We start from the raw sequence: 22,901 nt of genomic DNA, 5'->3' as shown, positions 1-22,901 counted from the left end.
GTATTAGGAATTGCAGAATCAACAATGACGTTTTAAAGTAAAAATCATCACTTCTGACAAATTAAATCTGCAATTGAGGACAAAATATCAGCGGTCATAAAAATACTTAATGACCATTCCTATCACGTGACACATTTTGTGCCAAATACTGGTGCTACTTGTTAGTGGCTTTTACCGGAAATTGTCAACACAATAAAAATAAAATAAATTTCATTTCATTTCTCAAATAGAATATAACATTTATTGTGTGTATCAAACAATTAAATGGACACTGGTATGGGATTTAATACAGACTGTTAAAAATACTGATTAAATAAGGCAATGGTACGGTTTTGAAGTCGAGATTGACTGATGTGTTTTTGTCAGTATCATATTTCGGTGGACCTACTAGGTTATTTCTCATTCCAGCCAGTGCACCACGATGGTATATCAAAGGTCGTGGTATGTGCTATCCTATCTGTGGATGGTGCATACAAAAAAAAATCCACTGCTACTAATTAATGAAAAAATGTAACGGGTTTCCTCTCTAAAATTATTTCAAAATTACCAAATGTCTGACATCCAACAGCATATGATTAATAAATCAATGTGCTCTAGTGGTGTCGCTAAACAAAACAAACTTTTTTTTTAAAACCAACTTATTTTTTTCCCCATAAGTAGCAAGGGATCTTTTATATGCACTATTTCAGACATCATAGCTCATATTTTGTACCGGCTCTATTCGTGGCATTTTGTACAATAAATATTGATTGATTGATTGATTGATTACCATGGCCGTGTCAGGAAATGGTTCAATATTAATAAATAAAAAAATCAAAAATCAAAGGGGTTTGATTCTTCAATTCATGTACCTCAGGTGAGATTCTACTGACCGAGCTAGATCGTGTACAGACAGACAGAGACAGAGAGACGGAGGGAGGGAGGGAGGGAGAGAGAGAGAGAGAGTGAGAGAGTGAGAGAGTGAGAGAGAGAGAGAGAGAGAGAGAGAGAGAGAGAGAGAGAGAGAGAGAGGCGAGGGGGGGGGAGGAGGGAGGGAGAGAGTGAGTGAGAGAGAGTGAGTGAGTGAGTGAGTGAGAGAGAGAGAGAGAGAGTGAGAGTGAGAGTGAGAGTGAGAGTGAGAGTGAGAGTGAGAGTGAGAGAGAGAGAGAGAGAGAGAGAGAGAGAGAGAGAGAGAGAGAGAGAGAGAGTGAGAGAGTGAGAGTGAGAGAGAGTGAGAGTGAGAGAGTGAGAGAGTGAGAGAGAGAGAGAGTGAGAGAGAGAGAGAGTGAGTGAGAGACCGTTGCTACTAAAAAACCAGTAAGGAATCTTTTATTGGTACTTTGTCTTGGACTTTGAAGAAAAGGAAACAAAGGATTATTCAAATCATACACTATTACGTCTGACTCATCGAATGTTTTCTTAATCAAAATTCAGAATGGTTTTCAAATGTACATTAAACTAGAATGTTACACAAAATGAATGCATATTGCATTCCAATTTGAATTAATGTTTTCCTCTTCAGTTATACGTTACAGCTTTGTAAACATTTCTTTTCTTTCTGAAATACATTAATCTGATTCTTTAAAACAGCAATTACAAATAAATGTATTCATTATCAGGATTAAGCAATATAGTCTTTATTGCGCTGTATCGAGCGTTATCAATCCAAGTTGTATAGAAATCTTACAAAGCATTGTTCGGGCTCCTTGCTGTTGCCCGATTGAATATATAGATCTGGCTGGCTCTCTCACGCCATCCGTGTTTAAGTTGATGTGGCCACATAGAGGCTTGCTGTACTGGCTGTCTGGAACATGTGGTTTAGGCTAAAATCAACACAGCCATAATCTACAACTTAGTTCAGCCACAGTTTCAATTAGGTCACACTGGCTGCAGTGGTCAAGAAAGGGATCGAAAGTTTAAAAAAAAATTAGTTTTATTTAATGACACCACTAGAGCACATTGATTTATTAATTATCAGCTATTGAATTTCAAACATTTGATAATTTTGACATGTAGAGGAAACTAGTTATGGTATTGTAACGGAAACTTTCGCCTACGTCTCAGTTACTGTGTCAATGCCAGCACTATATTATCATATCTAAGAGGAAACCTGCTACATTTTTACACTAGTAGCAAAGAATTTTTTATGTGCATCATCTCACAGACAGGATAGCACATGCCACAGCCTTTGTTTTGTTTAGCGATACCATTACAGAACATTGATTTATTAATCATCAGCTATTGGATGTCAACCATTTCATAATTTTGATAGTCTTAGAGAAAAAACCCGCTATATTTTTTCATTAGTAGTGAAGAATTATTTCATATATGCATCATCCCACAGACAGGAAAGCATATACCATGACCGTTGATATACCAGTCATGGTGTACTGGCTAGAATTATCCCAAGCCTGGAAATAAGTGTCCGGTCACGGTCATTGTCCGGTACGTATTTGTGATTTGTCACGATTTGACAGTCGCGTATTTAATATTAGCGGTCATCTTGTCCGGCACAAAAACTGCTATTTTTATTTTGTCTTAGCCGATTTCTCTATATTTTGAGAAAAAAAAGAGAGGCATATTTTGAATATTTTCCGACTAGTGTGCACGTGCACGAAGCTTACATTAGTTTTTATGGTAACTAAATACAAACGAGAAGGCATTTACGTTTTCCATGAGAAAAAACAACAACACACAAATTGTTTTTGTCTATTAATAGACACGCCTAATGACCTCACCTCGGCGAATCATTGGTTCAATGGTTGACACAAACGGCGTGATAATTATAAGCGTCTTTTAGCACTAAAGTTTACCTTTAAAATTAACTGACAATTAATTGATTCCGATTATAATTATTTAATGGAATGTTATTGTACCTCTAAAACGGAACGGTCACACATCGGTCATTATTAATATTATTTTGGGGGAAGAGACACCTCAACCGATTACTACAGCTGGTGTCTATTAATAGAGCGGGGCCGCGTTGCACACCAAAAACCCACTGTGAACGCTACGCATTTCTGCTCAACTATGCACAACGAATAGATCTGCACGCAAACATATTTAAATACAAGGAAGAAAACACCCAAACGTACTACTAAAAAATTTATAACTTTTATTTCCTTGACGAATTGGCAGAAATCGCGTCTCGCGAAATATGTCTGCTGCACTTACGCTGCTTATACGGAACGCGGGTCCGATCAGAAAATCGTTAATCGGCAAATGTGTTCCGAGTGACCCGAATAGCCGACAGCACGAAATAACATAAAATAACAAATCAACAGAACACGTCTTATACTTTATACGGGTCAATATATATTTTAAAATAATAACAATAAAACGTGAAACCGAGAATATAGTGACGTCATCGCCCGTGCATGCACAACGGATATCACGTGGTGTCCGTAAAGGTAAAGAATTTAGAATGTCGAAAAAGATAACATCTTTTTTTGATAAAACTACAAGTGTAGCAAGTACAAGTAGTAGTACGTGTGATACTAATGTCGGTAGCGAAACATCAGATTCATCCCCACAAATTACCAGCATTACAAAGAAGCAGGTTAGAACTCTACGATCAACAACGTTGCAAAAATGGATAAATGACGACTTGGTAAAAACTAATGCATCCGTTTGGTTAAAACACGAAACAAATTCTAAAGGTGAGGTGACCGTAATGAGGTGTGTCGTCTGCACACAGTTTGAGAAAGAGATACGGTGTAGTAGAGATTTCACTGACGTTTGGATAAGAGGGTCTACAAACATGCGCTTATCAAATGCTAGAGACCATTCTTCAACAAACTACCATAAACATGCATACAAACTTTACGTCAAGGACATGAACGCTAGGGGTGAATGTGTTGAACATCTTCACAATGTATTTGAACCAGACCCCCAACAACAAACGCTTGGTGACAGCTTTTGTAGTATGACTAAAATACAAGAACTTCAACAAATAAATTTTTTTTGAAATAGCATATTTTATTGCCAAAAAAGAGCTCCCATTCTCTGTGTATGAAGATTTGATTAAACTGGAAACTTACCATGGTGATCAAGCTTACACTAACCGTAAACAATGTGCAGAATTTGTGGACATTCATGGACAGTTTATAGCATCAAAGCTGCATGATGATCTTTCAAAAGCCAAATTCTATAGTGTTTTAACAGATGGGAGCACAGACAAGTCTGTTACAGAAAAGGAAGTTGTATATGTACTGTATTTTGATCCTTATTCTAAAAATGATGAAATTGAAGTGAAGCTTTCATTTCTTTACCTAAAAGATGTCAAAAAGGGAGATGCACCTGGAATACTTGGTGCAATTGAGGAGAGTTTTCACTCACTGGGTATCATGCCAAGTGAACTTTATTCAAAGCTTATTGGTTTTGGTGCTGATGGTGCATCAGTCAACAGTGGTAATAAAAGTGGAGTAAAAGCACTTCTGGAACAAAAAGCACCATGGCTAATATATACATGGTGTGTGGCTCACAAATTAGAATTGGCCCTGAAAGATGCCTTAAATACTACCGTATTTCAAAAGGTGGACAATATGCTGCTGAGGTTGTATTACCTTTACCATAAATCTCCCAAAAAAATTACAGGAACTGAAAACTTTGCACAATTTAGTCAAAGATACATTTGAATTTGAAGAGGGCTCTCTGAAACCAAAACGTGCTTGTGGTACAAGGTGGATTTCTTTCAAGTTGTCAGCACTGCGGATGGTCCTGGATAAATATGGTGTTTACATGCAACATCTACAGCACTTAGCTGGTGACAAAAAATGTAAAGATCATAAAAAGATATGTGGTTATCTGTGTGAGTGGAATTCTAGTCGCATGCTTTTGTATGTTGCATTCTTTATTGATGTCCTGAACCCAGCAGCTATATTGTCCAAAGCATTTCAAGAAGATGTTATTGACAGTGTTGGAGTTCTACATAATATCAAGTGTTCTGAAGAATCTCTTGATCAATTGTTAACTAGGTCTTTTTGAGGATCTTCCTGCTGTTAAATTTCTGTTTGGAAAGTTACAAAAGACTGATTCAGTGTACACTTATCAGGGGATAGAATTCACTAAAACAAGTTTTCTGAAGGCCACTGAAGATGTAAAATCAGCAAAGAATACCATTATAAATGCTGTACACTGTGCCATGGATTCCAGACTAAAGGGTGCCAGCAGTATACAGCTGAATAATGTTGCCACTATATTAAACACTGAACACTGGAAATCAAATGTTGATGTGGCAGGTGTAGACTTTACGGATGTCAATGTTACTGAACTGATAGAGAACTTTCAGCCTGTATTGCTGAAACAAGGATTTTCTCCAGATGCCTCTCCTCAAAATATTCTAGAGGAATGGCACGACATGGTCAGGTACACACTGGACTTTTTACAGCCACATAAAAGTTGTTACAAAAAAACCTGGAAAATTTTGTTTAACTGCTCTAAGTCCACTAAGTGGAAGAATATACTGACTTTCATTGAACTTTTGTTTTCTGTACCAGTTTGTAATGCAAAACTTGAGAGAATGTTTTCTCGCTTAAAAAGAACAAAGAGTCATAGCAGGTGTTCTTTAGGTGAGGACAGGTTAACAAATATCCTACGAATTGTTGAGGAAGGTCCCCCACTGGGATCATTTGATGTAAGCCCTGTAGTTCATCTGTGGAACCAGGTGAAAAGGAGGAGACCAAATCAGAAGAAAAGGCAAATGTACAAAAAGAGACCCCCAAAAGTAAAATACCAGAAACTAGAAACTGAAAGAAAGGAGATTAGTGGATCTGATTCGGAGTCTGGTGACACAAGTGAAAGTTTTAGTGATAATGAAAATGTATTCTGTTTATCTGACAGTAGTGACAGTTCAACATTTGAAGGTTTCCTGCCTACGGATATATAACATGAACGATATCATAAACTAGAAACTAGAAACCGAAATCAGATACAAGTCAAAGTTATGCTGACAACATTGTTTCTTATCTGATTCTGACAACAGTGGCTGCTTAAGATTTGAAGGTTTCTTACCAAAGTGATATTGGCAGTTGTTGATCTGAATACAATAACAATGACCATATAAGTAATTTATCAGTCATACTATAATTTCATGCATTTATTAATATTACAGGATTAATAAAAGATAAATAACATTCTAAAATTTGTAATAATTGCTTTCGATATTTACACACTGGCATGCAATTTGGTGACAGGTACATTTTAATTTGTGACAGGCACAAACTGACTGATATAGGACAGCTTGACAGGCACGGTCCAAATAATTATTTCCAGGCCTGTTATCCAGGAATCAAATTTTAATTTTGTGGGTAGGACAGCAAGTACTGTCTTCAGTTTAGTAACAGAAATTAGGTCACCAAGCAAATTTGGAGGGCCACTAAGGCAAAACGTTTCCTTCAAAAGACGAATTTGCTTTCTATCAAGTTTTCTCTGACAAATATGATGTAATGATTGTCTGTTGGGCTCTAGCATATGCAATATGTTGGATACAGATGATTTTAACATATTACCAATCATAATAAAACTATTTTTACATATACAACATGGAATGCATGGGGTGAGTTTTAGCTCAACTGGTCGAGTTCTCACCTGACGTGCTTGCATCGCAATATCGAACCAACTCGGTGGATCTATTCAACTGGTCAAAGGCCATGGTATGTGCTATCCTGTCTGTGGGAAAATGCATATAAAAAGATTCCTTGCTGCTAATGGAAAAATGTAGCGTGTTTCCTTTGATGACATCCAATAGCCAATGATTAATTAATCAATGTGCTCAAGTGGTTTCGTTAAACAGAACAAACTCTTCTCTTTTTTTCTTGCCATCGACAACATGCAATTTTTGGGGTACAACAACTGCACTTGCTGTCATTGCTGTGGTACAAATATGAACCTTGCAAAATCATTTGTACAATTTAAAACGATTTGCTGGCATAAACCGAATATAACCGTCGATCGATGATGAAATTATAACCGATTCCCAATACCAATGCCAAGTAACTAATGACATGTCATTCAGAAGGCTAATAAATAAAGAGAGTCATTATTCAGACATGGAAATTACATTTTCGAACAGATGTTGCCTGAACTCTCGATGTTGGACTAGATGAACAAGTGTTGTTTTTTAACAGATGTTGCCTGAACTCTCGATGTTGGACTAGATGAACAAGTGTTGTTTTTTAACAGATGTTGCCTGAACTCTCGATGTTGGACTAGATGAACAAGTTTTGTTTTTTAATATTAATCAGGGCTTCTAGAATTTTTATAAAATCCACTAGCCATGGGATCAATGATTTAAAAAATTTACTAGACACGATTAAAAATTCACTATATATATGGCCCTATTTTACTTCCAAGTTAATACAATTTCACTAAATAATAGTAATAATCAGATATGTCACCTAAAGGGGGAGGTATAGCTTAAAAACACTAACATTGGGGGTTTGTGATGGGGGCAGGATATTCATATTTACAAAATCGACTTAACTGCAACATCTGACTTCTGGGTTTTTTCTTACTAACCGTCGTGCATGGCAATAGTAGTTATTTATTAGTCCAAAATTTAATATCACTAACCACTGGAGAGGGGCTAGCATAAACTAGAAGCCCTGTTTTTCAACATTAATGTTACGAGAATCTAATTGAATTTGCATGATTTTCATTTAAGGGAACATTATGGAAGTAGGATTTGTAGATTCCTATTGAAAAATCAGCCCTGCAACAGACTTTAATATCCAATACGAAATACTGAAAAACCAATATTCTTGGAGACTACGATATAACGTTTCCATGGAGAAAAATAGGTGAATATTCAAAACATCTTGCTTCAGGCAAAACATGTTGAGGATTTCCAAATTGATCAAGCAGCAACACCACAAATTGATCAAGCAGCTTTGGAGGCCAGGTACGTCAACCAGGTTAAGATATTATAAATACACACCACCTAAGTCACACACACTAATAATATAAAGAAAACAAAAACACAAACATGCACTAACTAAAATGTATATTATTTTGAAACAAGCACTTAAAGTTACACTCATATGTAGATTTTTATTGGCCACATTCAAGGAGAACCTGGTTTATTGTAAATAAGGAGGCTTTTTTTTCTTTTTTTTCTTTCCTTCTTAAAGGCACAGACCCTAGTTTCACCATGTGAAAACGGACAGTAACTTTAGTTAATAATAATAATATTATAATATATAAACCTGCAGCATATTCGGAGAAGGTTATAACAGAGAGAAGCTAATCGGAGAAATACTGTAAAAAAAATAGACTAGATAGCCATTACTTCTCAGACGAACGTATGTTTTTAGAATTATGAAAACTATATTTGGGGGGTGGGGGGTGGGGGGGGAGATGTAGCCCAGCAGTAAAGTGCTCACTTGATGCACAGTCTGTTTGGAATTGATCCCGGTTGGTGGGTCCATTGGGCTATTTCTCGTTCTAGCCAGTGCACCATGACAGGTATATCAAAGGCCATGGTATGTGCTATCCTGTCTGTGGGATGGTGCATATATTATATAAAAGATACCTTACTACTAATGAAACAATTTAGTAGGTTTCCTCTCTATAATCGTGTCAAAATGACAATATGTCTGACATTCAATAGCCGATGATTAATAAATCAATGTGTTCTAGTGGTGTCATTAAACAAAACAAACAAAATATATTTTGATGTATTACAAACATCTGAAAGGGGTTCAAAGATTAATATTCTAAATAATAAAAGTAAGTAGTTATAATTTAAAAGCAAGGGTCTGTCATTTCAATTAAAATTTAAAATCTGGTGAGATGGTATCGTAATCCAAGAACACTGATTTAGGTTTTAATCAATGACCATTACATCATAAATTATTAGGTGTCAACTTTAGTTCATATCAGCCATTATCCAAAGTACTTTTCCACATACATCAAATCAAATACATTAGCCTTTGCATGTAACACTGGTTGGAATAGCAATTTATAGCAAAATTATTCCAGCAATGTAAAAAAAAAAAAAAAAATGGTTACAATGATAAACGTGTTAAGTCACTAAGAATAGAAAGATATTGCTTTTGCAGGTTTTCATGACAATAAAACTATACAGCAGTAAAAAAAAAAAAAAAAATTAAAAAGAAAAAGAAAGAAGAAGAAAATACATATGGATGATATAGTTCAGCCGGCTTTCTGAAAATAGTTCACCAATGATATATAAATTACAGAACTGAATTCCACAAACGGCAAACAATAATGAAAACTGGAAGAGATATATGACCATCTTCTGACATCTATGATCGAGCCCACTGTGTTAGAAATCTCCAATCAATTTTTACACTTCAGACATATGCCAGCAGAGTAGCATTACACAAGCCACAGAATTAGGTTAAAAGGGACACGGCTTCTATAGTTAAGATGCGTCTAGGACAGACTGTCTGAGAAGGTTATGCCCATTTCAATAATTCCAGCCTCCCAAATAAGATCTAAAATTGTACGTGTAAATATTCAAGGCCAGAAGTATGGTAATGAATTACTGTCATGTCGATTCTGTCATGAGTGGAAGGATTGATAATAGATATTTTCCCCTTTCTTCAGACGAAAAGCTTTTTGTATGCTGCATGGATCTTGCGGTTAACTTAAGATGCAGACGACCTCAAAGTAAAGATGTCCACAGAAAGCAATCATACTTTCATGCCACCCCAGCAGATGGTTTAATCGTAAGATATTCGTAAAGAGATATACCAGCACTTTTAATCAGTGAGGTGGGAAGTTGACATGAAAAAGGAATGTTAGTTATAGTGACTCCCCAACACACTATTTAATAAGAAGCTATAATTAGATATCTAACATGGTAATTTTAATACAATTAAACCGATAAAAAACAAAAACACTGCCACAGTCTGGAGCACAAACATCAGCAATATTGGTTATATGCTTGTGTGAGGGATGTGTGCAGAGATGGGTTTCGGGGATTAACCCACACATCCCTCCTCCAAGTGAATTTTACTTTTTAAAAATGTATTTTTTCTGGGGGAAGCATGACCCAAAAGATCCTAAAAACGTAGAGAGAGGAGCATGACCCAAAAGACCCTAAAAACGGAGAGAGAGAGAGAGAGAGAGAGAGAGAGAGAGAGAGAGAGAGAGAGAGAGAGAGAGAGAGAGAGAGAGAGAGAGAGAGAGAGAGAGAGAGAGAGGAGAGAGAGAGAGAGAGGAGACGCAGAGAAGGAGAGAGAGGGAGAAGAGGAAAAGAGAGAGAGAGGAGAGAGAGAGAGGAAGGAGAGAGAGAGAAGGGGAAGGAAGAGAGAGAGAGAGAGAGAGAGAGAGACACACAGACAGACAGACAGACAAAGACAGAAATGGAGAGAGCGACAGACAGACAAAGACAGAGAAATGGAGAGAGAGAAAGAGCGAGAGAGAGAGAGGGGGGGGGGGGGGGAAGAAAAGAAGGAAAGAGATTTTCTTGAAAAACAGACTCAGTGAATTATTAAAATGTTATCAAAGGAAAGTCAATGAGGCCTATTATACCAGCCGTTAATTAATGAGTCTACCCAGGGTGGTCCATCCTATCTGACCCATCAAATCTCAGACGTCCACTTTGTACTTCACAGCTACATCTGACCAAGATTTTAATTAAAACCGCACACGTGATTCCTAGCACCTGCCGACCATTTGCATTACAGCAAGGAATCGATATTCCCTGCAGCTTGACCATTGAACAATTTTCTATTGCTGCTAAAACTGTGGAACAAATGAGGCAATATATCAAGATTCTGCCATCGAGATTACAATACTCAAACTCAGATTAACAGAAACGTTAGTTGTCGGCTGCTGGTAGCTGAAAACCGATTATTTTTAGTGTAGCTACAATTGTACATAAACATGATGTATAGCATGGATTTCAGTTTTATTCACCAACGGTTTATAATAAAGTATGGTAAAGTTAAAATAAAAATAAATTCAAAATATTTTGCCTCGTTGTAGTCAAATACCAGCAGATTTTATTACATGTTTTCATTTCAAATAAGACTTTTTCAGTTTTATAAAAAGATTATTGAAAATTTTGCATTATAAATGCTATGGGGCTAAATAGAAAAAGGGCCTTGAGTTAACTCCCTTGAAAACAAAATTTAGGAATAATACTTTTTACTCGTTACTGTGAATACAAAGTATACAGTAAAATAGGTTTTAAAATATAAACCTCATAAGGGTCTGTAAAAAAAAAAAAAATATTTTATATTTCCAGGACATGTGATACCAATCTAATTAAAATTAGCTCCACTATTACATGTGGATCTAACAGCACCAAGTTGGAGCTCATGTCCACCAATCAAAACCTTACTTGCAGAATCATGCCAGTGATTTGAAAATAATTTGAAAACATTCCTAATTATCCTGAGGGTATACGATATGTTTCATGTGAATTACGAATGCCGTACTTAGACTAGTAGAACTAATTTTAATCAGATTGCTAACAACACTGTGTAGTCTCCAATGTCCAGGTAACATTTCGTCTGTAAATAATAATTTAAATATTGACCAATCACACTTCGCCTTTTATAACGTTATAATTATTTATTTATAAAAAAAAAAAAAAAAATCAGTCTTCAGTTTTACATTACAAATTATTTATTTTATAAAAAAAACATGTTTTAAGGCATTTGTAATTCACACGAAACATGTCGTATACCCTCAGGATAATTCGGAATGTTTTCAAATTATTTTTAAATCACTGGCATGATTCTGCAAGTAAGGTTTTGATTGGTGGACATGAGCTCCAACTGGCTGCTGTTAGATCCACATGTAATAGTGGAGCTAATTTTAATTAGATTGATTTGATACTGCATATTGCAAGAAATTTGGGAAGGGTGGGGGGGTCAATAAAACAAACAAAAACATGCACAGGCCTCTATTCTTGGCAAGGGTCGAGATGACATTCTAGGATTTATTTTAATATGGAAGTGGTGGGTGGTGGTGGTGGTGGTGGTGGTGGTGGTGGCGGGGGTGTGCAAATAAAATAAAAACAGAAGGATAGGGAAAAACATTTTAGGGTTTAATGGGGCGGGATGTAGCCCAGTGGTAAAGCGCTCGCTTGATGTGCGGTCGGTTTGGAATCAATCTCTGTCGGTGGGCCCATTGGGGTTTTTTTTGTTCCAGCCAGTGCACCACGAATGGTATATCAAAGGCTGTGGTATGTACTACCCTGTCTGTGGGATGGTGCATATTAAAGATCCCTTGCTGCTAATATAAAAGAGTAACCTATAAAGTGGCGACAGCAGTTTCCTCCTTCAATATCTGTGTGGTCCTTAACCATATGTCTGACGCCATATAACCGTAAATAAAATGTGTTGAGTGCATCGTTAAATAAAATGTTTCCTTTATTTCCTTCTAAGGTTTATTTTAATATGGCCTGACTGCATCTCAAGCAAGCACTCTACGGTACCACTAAGCTATATATGTAACGTCCTGCTGACACGGACAAGGGAGATTGCCAACAAACGAACAAGCAGCTAATAATGAGCACGTACTTTGCGATGAGCAGACTCAGCACTCAGTGGCATGATTCCGTGGTTCGTAAAAAAAGAAAAATGTCAAGAGGACAGTTCAGTAGACAAAGTACCTCGCAAATGACAAAAATAAAATGCAATTACTTTTTTTTTCTTACTTTTTTTAAAAGAACTCTAGAAGCTATACAACTAAAGTACATACGCCATATATTACGAGAAAATATGAAGAGTTCAGGTGCAAAACGCGATATAAACCATTTTCTTTCTAGTTTTTAGTTAAAGCCATTATTGTATGTCAGTAAGGGCTAATCGTAGGCCGGCTGATTTGCTGCAAAACGTGATTGATCCTATGAAATTGTAAAGAAAAACATCATTTACTTTTGTCGTTAAAGCCAGCCAGATGTATAGAAAAACTTTATCAAAACGCGATATACGCCAATTAATTTTTTTTTAAAAACTCAAAATGAAAAACAGATATATCGCGTTTTGCACCTGAACTCTTCATATATATGTATTTTTTTTTATCTTAAATCTGATTTGCTATCAGGGATTTATTCAAGCATTATGTGGGCCCTTACCAATTTCTGTGTTAAAAATTACCAACATTTATCAGGACTCGACCTTAGTGGTAGCCGGGGTATTTTGGCTACCTATTCATTGCTCGGGCTACCAGATGTCTAAACCCAGTAGTCCGCCAGGCTACTAGATTTGTTTTGCATATCCAGGTACTTTTCAATCAACAAAACGCTTAAATAAAAATAAATGATGTTGCTTTTTTTCTCTCTTTTTTTAGGGGGCGAGGCGCAGCCCAGTGGTACAGCGCTCGCGGTTTGGGATCGATCCCGTCTGTGGGCCCCATTAGGCTATTTCTCGCTCCAGCCAGTGCACCACGACTGGTACATCAAAGGCTGTGGTATGTGCTATCCTGTCTATGGGATGATGCATATAAAAGATCCCTTGCTGCCAATCGAAAAGAGTAGCTCATGAAGTGGTGACAGCGGGTTTCCTCCTTCAATATCTGTGTGGTCCGTAACCATGTCTGACACCATATAACCATAAATAAAATGTGTTGAGTGCATCGTTAAATAAAACATTTTTCTTTCTTTCTTTCTCTTTTTTTAATTTATTAAAATTATGGTAATACCAATTTTTACAAAGGGCTACCAGATTTTATGCAAAAAGTTAAGGTCAAGGTCTGTATATATTTAATTCTTGCCCACTGAACCCCAATGCCAGAAAATGTCTACATACATGTACGCCTGACATTATAATTCATATTTTACAACAAACTACGTCATAACCCGCTGTCGCCACTTCATGGACTACTTTTTCTATTAGCAGCAAGGAGTCTTTTACATGCACCATTCTACAAAGGATAGCACATACCATGGCCTTTGATGTACCAGTCGTGGTGCACTGAAATAGCCCACCGACGGGGATAGAATCTAGACCGAACTCGCATCGAGCGAGCGCTTTACCACTGGGCTACGTCCCACCCTCACAACAGTGTTAGATTCTATTATTATGTCTGTTGTAGAAAATTAATTTAACAATGGTCTACTGCATTATTCAGTGGAGTGAAAAAATATCCCAAATAAGATATACTCGCCATAATTTTCCCAAATCCCATCAGAAATGGTCCTGACCCTGGCTAAATCTCTGGTTATTTTATTAGTGGGTTATTCAGACCACGTCCCCCACCCCACCCCCCCTCCAATATCACTCCCCTTGGGCTAGTGCTAGAAGAATACTTTTAGTTCCCCATAGCAATTGAATTTATATGGTATCAATATGGTAAATGGCTCCCCATAATCTAAGTCAGGGGAGCAATTATTCACTCCCCACTTTTCTTTTAATGCATGGGGAGGTGTGGTTATAGTGGACAGGTTTAAAAAAAAAAAAAATTGTACATGTATTGTGTAAAACTGTTGCTTAAAAAAAAAATAGAGCTCAGCACAGTATAAAAGAGTTGGTTGAGTTAGAGCAAATAATATTTTTTGAAACTAACCTTTAAAAAAGTTTTAATTCCCCCTATATCTATTTAAGGTTCAAGCACAGTCCTGGGCATACACGTCAGCTATCTGAACTGTGTCCGTCTATCTGTCCAGGACAGTGGGTTAGAGGTTAGTTGTTACTGAGAGTGTGAGTGTGAGTGGGGGTGTAGGTGGGTTTGGGGGTGGGATTAGGGATAGGGATAGGGATAGGGAGGGAGAGGGAGAGGGAGAGGGAGTGGGGGGAGAGGGAGAGGGAGAGGGAGAGGGAGGGGGAGGGGGAGAGGGAGAGGGAGAGAGAGAGAGAGAGAATGTGTGTGTGCATTACACCCACCCATTGAATTATTAAACACACTCAGGGTGGGAGCTGTTAACGGGAGGCAACCCCAGTTCAATGGTATAGCCACTACATAACCAAGACCAGTTACTTTTCATACTTACACTGCTTTCAACAGATACATGTAAAGTGGCCTATTTGTCATACTAACAATTATACACATGTATCATATATTCAATATATAATGGCCTACTTTTCATACTTATAATCATACACATGTATCATATATTCAATAGATATATAGGGGCCTACTTCTTATACTTATAATTATATACATTTATTAAAGCATTCAATAGTGGCCTACTTTTCATACTAACACTACATTGTATACACCTGACTTTATTCAATCGATATATATACTGACATCCAAAAGAAACTTTACAAGGCTTGAGATTGTATTATAGAAAACCAACAAACCGTATGGTAGGATATGAAAGTATCATGAAGTTCAACATCTAAACGACACAAGGCCAGGGCTCAAATTTAACGATGGTCATGCGGCAAATTTGCAATGAACTAGTCATATGCCCCAATGCCCTAAAATTAAACAGAAAATCATGACCAAACTGGTTGTGCCTTACCAGTCTTCGAAACTCGCCAAAAAATAATAATGCATGTTGGCAAATTACGAAAAGCGAACCACAGTCAAGATTTTAATACATGTAGAATACAAATATTAATAGCGGCTCATGTGTGTTATAGCTCTAAAGAAGATAATATTATTTGGGCAACTAACGTCCTTATTTTTTTTATCATTTAAGTCATCCATCCATCCTACCTTAGAAAATAGCCTCCTACTTTCAAAGATAATGAATATCTTGTATAATACAATGATTTTTCTTTTAAATTTACAAGTCAATTATTCAGTGAATGGTTTGTTAAATTCAACATTACATTTAACGCAAATGGAAGCTTCAAACAACTGCACTGTCACCAAGCATGTGGTTCAGGTTCAGGATTTTATGTACATTAATTTGTCAAGACAATAAATCCAATGTCCATTAGTGTAAGTCATGCAACAACGAGACAAAGATAAAGTGAAATTAACTGTAAAATAGCAGGACAAGAGAAATTAAGAGTACGAGCACTTGTCCTGATGGGAGGGTGGTGGTGGCACGTAACCCAGTGGTAAAGTGCTTGCTTGATGCACGGTCGGTCTGACATAACAAAACATAATTATGCCCATTGATTGACTGATTGAATGAATGTTTAACGACACCCCAGCACGAAAAATACATCGGCATGTCAAACTGTGGTAAAATCAAGGAGGATATGCCCATTGAAGAGAATCTCAAACCTGTGCTTCGTGTGACAAACATAAATTATGTCATGATGTATCAAAAAAAAAAAAATTCTCAAAATAACAAATATATTCAAGGAACATTTTGTTTTCAAAATCTTGATATTTCTTTAGTCAATTGAAAATTAATTAGCAACCACTGTTTAATGTACTAAAATTGTGTAGTGATCTCTGAAATTTGTGTAGTGAATCACAGCGCAATACTGAACAAAATTATCCCTGATATTGCATTTTGGAACTAAATCTTCATATAAATGTCAGTTTAAACTGGTCTGACTGTATTGTACCTAATCACATGGGATGATGGGCTGACATTGTTATTCATGGTATATATTACTTTAACCTTTGCAGTATTAAAATTGGTCGTGATTAAAAAGCATGGGAAGAGAGCCCATCACCAATCTCACATTGTCTGGCTGGAAATGTCAAAGTGCCATCATGTGAATCCATGTCAATGAAAAACCATGACAGGAAAAGTCAAACCACGACCAACAGGTACAGGTTAACCTATGGGTGTACGTATAGTCTGTAAATTGTATGTTTGCTGGACGAGGACATTTCGTTGAAAGGTCAATGCATAGCTCTGTCCCATGCCTCTAAAAACAATCGGCTGATTTGTGCACTGCTCATGCAAATCTAATTTTGCAGGATTTCTAATTTCACGGAAATTATTGTTTCCAGTACTGTGTCGGAAAATCACAGAACCAACATTTTGTTTCCCAGGATTATTATATATCAAGTACGACTATTCAATAAATAAATAATTTTAAAAAACAAATCTCTCTATATATATAATAAAACAGTTTCCAATAGGTTCCCATGATCACAAGGCACAGAACCAAACAAGTGTTTCCCATGAAGTTTGAAATCTCATGGCCTGATTTTGCATAACCTGTTTTTGTTAGAGAATAATGTGGGCACTATTTACAATAAAAAAAAGTTTCCAATAGGTTCCCATGCTCACAACGCACGGAACAGAAAAAGTGTTTCCTATGAAGTTTGAAATCTCATGGTCTGATTTTGCATAACCTATTTTTGTTAGAGAAAAATGTGGGCACTATTTACGTAGATCTATGGACAGAACAGATTATGCAAAAGGGAAATGGGTTACCTAGGAGTCTAACGTTTAGACTAATATCTAAAACTGCTTTTCAATTTCTTGTATTTGCTTCTAGCTTAAATGTATAAGAAGCAAAGATTTTTTTTCCAACTCAAAAAATTAATTTTAAGTCCACGGCATGAACAACTATAGAAAGAGAAACACGGAGGATATTTGCCAATTGCGAATTTTAAGAACAATTGTTGAATTTTATTTCAATTATGGGAGAAAAAATGGTTTAATGAATATTTTGTTGGAAAATAATTATAGCTTTTGCATGTTTTAAATAACTTGGCTAAATTTTCTGATCACCCAGAGCTAGCACTGAAGAATCAAGGTAATAAAATGAAATTATAATTCATAAAATCTCATTTCCAATACGCAGACTGAAAACCTGTACAGGATGGGGTAAAAAGAGGACTATTTTATTTGCAGTCCCTTATCAGTCACACCATACATTTTATTAAATAACACGGAGCAAGCAATACAATGTTTAAAATTGCAACCTGAGGAAAACCTTCAAAAATATCTTTTGATGTATGCTATCAATGTGTGTCATTCACCAAACTGCCAAGTTTAAAATACAGTATGCATGCACTTATATGTATAGGGATATATATATAGAAAAAAAGAAAGAAATGTTTTATTTAACAACATACTCAACACATTGTATTTACGGTTATATGGCATCGGACATATAGTTAAGGACCAGACAGATATTGAGAAAGGAAACCCGCTGTCGCCACTTCATGGGCTACTCTTTTTGATTAGCAGCAAGGGATCTTTTAAATGTATAGGGAAATAGATTTCACCAAGTTTGGCACATCATCAATTTTTGGTTAGATAATTTTCCAGCACAATAATCTGAACAGTTGATAGTAATGATGGGGGCGGGGAGGCTGGGCTAAAGGTTGGGGGTACTTAGAAATGGCTTTAGAGGAAGTTTGTTTTGTTTAACGTCACCACTAGATCACATTGATATATTAATCATCGGCTACTGGATGTCAAACATATGGTAATTTTGACACGGTCATAGAGAGGAAACCCACTGCATTTTTCCATTAGTAGCAAGAGATCTTTTATATGCACCATTTGACAGACAGGATAGCACATACCACGGCCTTTGATATACCAGTCGTGGTGCACTGGCTGGAATGAGAAATAGCCCAATGGGCCCATTGATGGGGGTCGATCTTAGACTGACCGCATATCAGGAGTGCGCTTTACCACTGAACTACGTCCCACCTCTAGAAATGGGTTCAGAGTTTTTCTTTAGCTGAATTAAGACTTAATATTTCAGTAGTTTTGATGTGGACCTCTTAGGGCTAGCTCTGCCACTCGCCAAATTCCCCAATTGCAAATTTTAAGAATAATTGATAAATTTTATTTCAATCTGATGAACAAAAATTGTGTAATGATTAATATTTTGTTGGAAAATAACTTTAGATTTGCATTTTTTAAGACAATTTGGTGAAATTTTCTACTCGCCCAGAGCTATGTCATGTCATGTCATAGGGTTTTACGTGCACATTCAGAACAAGCTGTTGTAGCGCACGCCTGTCGTGGGCACAAGATCCCAGAGCTAGTCCTGCCTCTGTTTATATTTGATATGAATACTTTATTTTTCAGTATACATACTTATGGTGGACACAGCTGTTTATCAAATGTAACTGTGATACAATATAAGGCTCATAATAAATTTGTCAAAATAGCTACAGCCATGAGTAATCACACAGGGATCAAACTGATGATACTTCAAGGTCAACCCCAGTTACATATACTGATGGAAAGAAATAAAGGATCACACAGATAGCAACAAGAAATAATGACTATCAAAAATCAATTCATATTGTCAGAAGTTGACTGGGAACATATAGGCAGCACATTCAACACTACAGACATTCAACACTACAGACATTCAATCCCACATTACAACTTGGTATGAAATACAGACATTACTATGCTAGTAGTGAATTAAATTTGGTCTACAATTTGAGGTGTTCCCTTATTTATTTCCATCAGTATAGATCTGTAAATTAGCTGTCACACTTCCAACAAATCCACTATCCCTCAGTCCCAGCTAGTGGAATTTTAATCTGGGCTAGTGGAAATTATCAACTGTATTACTGTAGTACATAGGAGCCAGGGTTTGACAAATCCACCAAACCTCAGTCTCAGCTAGTGGAAATTATCAACTGTATTACTGTAATTAATACATGGAGCCAGGGTTTGACAAATCCACCAGTCCTCGATCCCAGCTAGTGGACTTTTAATTTGGGCTAGTGGAAATTATCAACTGTATTACTGTAGTACATAGGAGCCAGGGTTTGACAAATCCACCAAACCTCAGTCTCAGCTAGTGGAAATTATCAACTGTATTACTGTAGTTAATACATGGAGCCAGGATTTGACAAATCCACCAGTCCTCGATCCCAGCTAGTGGACTTTTAATCTGGGCTAGTGGAAATTATCAACTGTATTACTGTAATACATAGGACTCCAGGGTTTGACAAATCTACTTACCCTCAGTTCCGGCTAATGAATTATAGGGTGAGCTGATGGAAATTATCAACTGTATAATACTGTAATACATGGGGCACCAGGGTTTGACAAATCTACTTACCCTCAGTTCCGGCTAATGAATTATAGGGTGAGCTGATGGAAATTATCAACTGTATAATACTGTAATACATGGGGCACCAGGGTTTGACAAATCTACTTACCCTCAGTTCCGGCTAATGAATTATAGGGTGAGCTGATGGAAATTATCAACTGTATAATACTGTAATACATGGGGCACCAGCCCAAGATTCAGTGGCTTTCTCAAATATTTGTCGAACACTGGGCCTGGCTGTCACACTTCCGACAAATTAAAATTGGCACCGATTAGATTCAATGCATGGTCTATAATTATCTACCAATGTCTGAAGTCCTTCCTAAGTAGACAATTGCTTGATGTGTGTTTAATTTTAAATGTGTGTGTGTGTGACAGCAGGGTTCAACAAATCCACTACTCCTTGGTCACCGCTAAATCATCAGGGCTTCTACAATTTTTATAAAATCCACTAGCCATGGAATCAGTGATTTAAAACATTTACTAGCCACAATTAAAAATTCACTAGCCCTACTTTACTTTAAGTTAATACAATTTTACTAAAGAATAGTAATAATCAGATATATCACCTAAAGACAGAGACAGAGCTCAAAAACACTAACATTAGGGGGTTGGGGTGGGGCAGGATATTCATATTACAAAATAGACTTAACTGCAACATTTGACCTTTTTTTTTTCACTAGCCGTCAGGCATGGCAATAGTAGCTATTTACTAGCCCAACATTTAATATCATTAGCCATGGGAGTGGGGCTACCATAATCCAGAAACCCTGCCGCTAATACATTTTTAATCTGGGCTAGTGGAACCGATCAACTGTGTTTCTATAATATACAGGGCACTATAGACAAAGTTTCAGTGAGGGCTAGCAGTGATAGAAATAAGCAAACAATGTTACTAGTCCCCTGAACAAATACATTTAGAAATCTTATTTGTCCGCCAATATTTTCACATGTCCAAATAAACGGATTGTTTTATTCAAGTACCAGGCTGATGTCTGTGATTGCTCAAAATGAAACTGTACTAAAAAAAAATACTTGTCCATTGGACAACCACTGAGGCACATTTTGCTTGTCCAAATAGATTTTAACTTGCCGGGACAAACGGACAAGTGCTTATTTCAAACACTGGCTAGTGACTTTCTCAAACATTTGTCAAAACACTGGACAGTTTATTCTTGGTGTATACAAAATTTTATAACCCAGTCAGGAACTGTAACAGTTCAACTGCCTGTGGCCCACAACTCCAGGACGTATATTGTACTTTGAACACTTTCAAGAGTGAAGAATATAAGACTCCATCATATGCGGTCATGTGGGATAGAAAAAGTACACCCTCGGTGGTGAAAATTTCAACCTGGGACGAGGCTTGCTTATATGCACCATCCCACAGATAGGATAACACATACCAGTTGTTATGCACAACACTGGCCGGAACAAGAAATAGCCCAATGGGCCCACTGATGGGGATTGATCCCAGACCGATCATGCATCAAGTGAGCACTTTACCACTGGGCTACATTCCACCCCATAGTGCGAAGAATACACAAGCTGAGATTGATGGCTTAGAAATCCAGCAAATATGAAAAAACATATTACCACATCTAGGCTATGACAGCTCTAAAAGAAAGTCCTCGTGTTCCAAAGGCTTGAAGTTCGAAACCAGACTTCAGCATTATATTTTTTCTAGTGTTTGTGTAACATGTTACATGAGTTTATAATGCAAACTCGCAAAGTGTGTTTGGGCGGAAATCTTTAGAGCTAAATAACTGTCTTACAACTCAGACCCAGGAGTTTGTGAAGGGAGGGGCTGATACGGTTAGGGCATTTGAAAAGGATTTTTTTTTTAGGTCAGCAAAAGAGGGTGCACATCCCTCCATGCCTTCACCCCACACCTGCAACTCTCAATATCAATAACAGACCTCTGAAAATTGTGAGCAACTGTTTTGTTTGTGTGTCGATCGTGTACGTATAGTTTGCATACCAGTGACCTATTTGGAAAGAGTTCGACCCAACCCCTCTATATCAAACCAGTAAAGACTAACCTTAACCATTAAAAGGGGGTTAAGGATCGAACTCATGCCATATATTCTTGGTTCGTGCACTAAATTTACACTCATGGTGGGTTACCTAAAAACAAACTGGGTTACCTGAATTTGTTTTTGTGTAACCCATGATAAATGGCTGAAGTAAATTTTCAATTCTTTTCCTTTTTTTTTTTTTTAAATAAAAAACACTAACCAAAATTATTTGATGATCAATAGGCCATATATTTCAAATATATATCTACCAAATGAAGTTTAGATATAATGAAAACAGCACTACATTGCATGCAGCACTGTCTACTGTCTGATAGGCCTCAGATTAGTTATCTTCCCATTTGGTTGTCCAAAATCCGGAAGTTTCGCCGCGCAAGTAGTCTGCTGTTTGACTGTGATTATTTCATGGCAGCTATGAAGTGGCAACTGTTTGACTGAAGTGACAGGGGATAGCATGTAGTTTGTAAACATGTGTAACTTGCTGACATTGAAGACTTGTTTGTGGTAATTCCGGCCCATGCAAAAGTACTGCTTTTTGTGTAAAATGGGTGTACTCCGGCCTGGTTTAGAGGGTGTGTCTGTTTAAACCAATATGCTGGGAGAAAGAGCTGGACAACAGGGGTTGTCCTTTTCAGGGTATGTGTCCCCCATGCAGGCAAAGGTACAAACAAAACTTCACGGGCCTGCTGATATTAATAAAATGTTATAGCCACTAAGGCTATATAGAAACATATAGCGAAATTAATTGTGGTCTGAGGCCTGATATAGTGCCTATGCAATAAAAACACGGATCTGTGAGATACTGGAGTTACTTGCCCCAAGTGCTTTTACAACCATTACTGTTCGCTGGAAAGACAAAGTGATTAACTCCTCCTGCGATCGCCTCGCCTGCAACGTAAATCTAAACACCTACAAATCAAGCGATCACATGGACTAACTATACACAAGTGTATAAACTTACCACCATCACAAGGTCGCTGCGTCAAAAAAGATGTGTATTGAATAATCCGCCAAGTTAGGAAATCCTTCCACGGAACACAATACCAAATACTCCGACGACTCCGGG

General features: G+C 37.1%; 1 protein-coding gene across 4 annotated transcripts in view; it reads right to left on the bottom strand.

Annotated features, from left to right (window-relative positions):
• The window catches only part of LOC121371237 (FERM, ARHGEF and pleckstrin domain-containing protein 2-like), a 252,110-nt gene extending 229,209 nt beyond the window's left edge, over window positions 1-22,901 (bottom strand). For all 4 annotated transcript variants that reach the window (XM_041496995.1, XM_041497003.1, XM_041496977.1 and 1 more), the window contains exon 1: window positions 22,797-22,901. The gene's annotated coding sequence lies outside the window, so the exon portion shown is untranslated. The remainder of the gene's footprint in view (window positions 1-22,796) is intronic.

The sequence above is a fragment of the Gigantopelta aegis genome, chromosome 1 (assembly GCF_016097555.1).
Source record: "Gigantopelta aegis isolate Gae_Host chromosome 1, Gae_host_genome, whole genome shotgun sequence".
In the NCBI taxonomy this organism is placed as follows: Eukaryota; Metazoa; Mollusca; class Gastropoda; order Neomphalida; family Peltospiridae; genus Gigantopelta; species Gigantopelta aegis.
The sequence above is the reverse complement of the archived record's forward strand: the minus strand, read 5'-3'. Positions and strand labels throughout refer to the sequence as shown.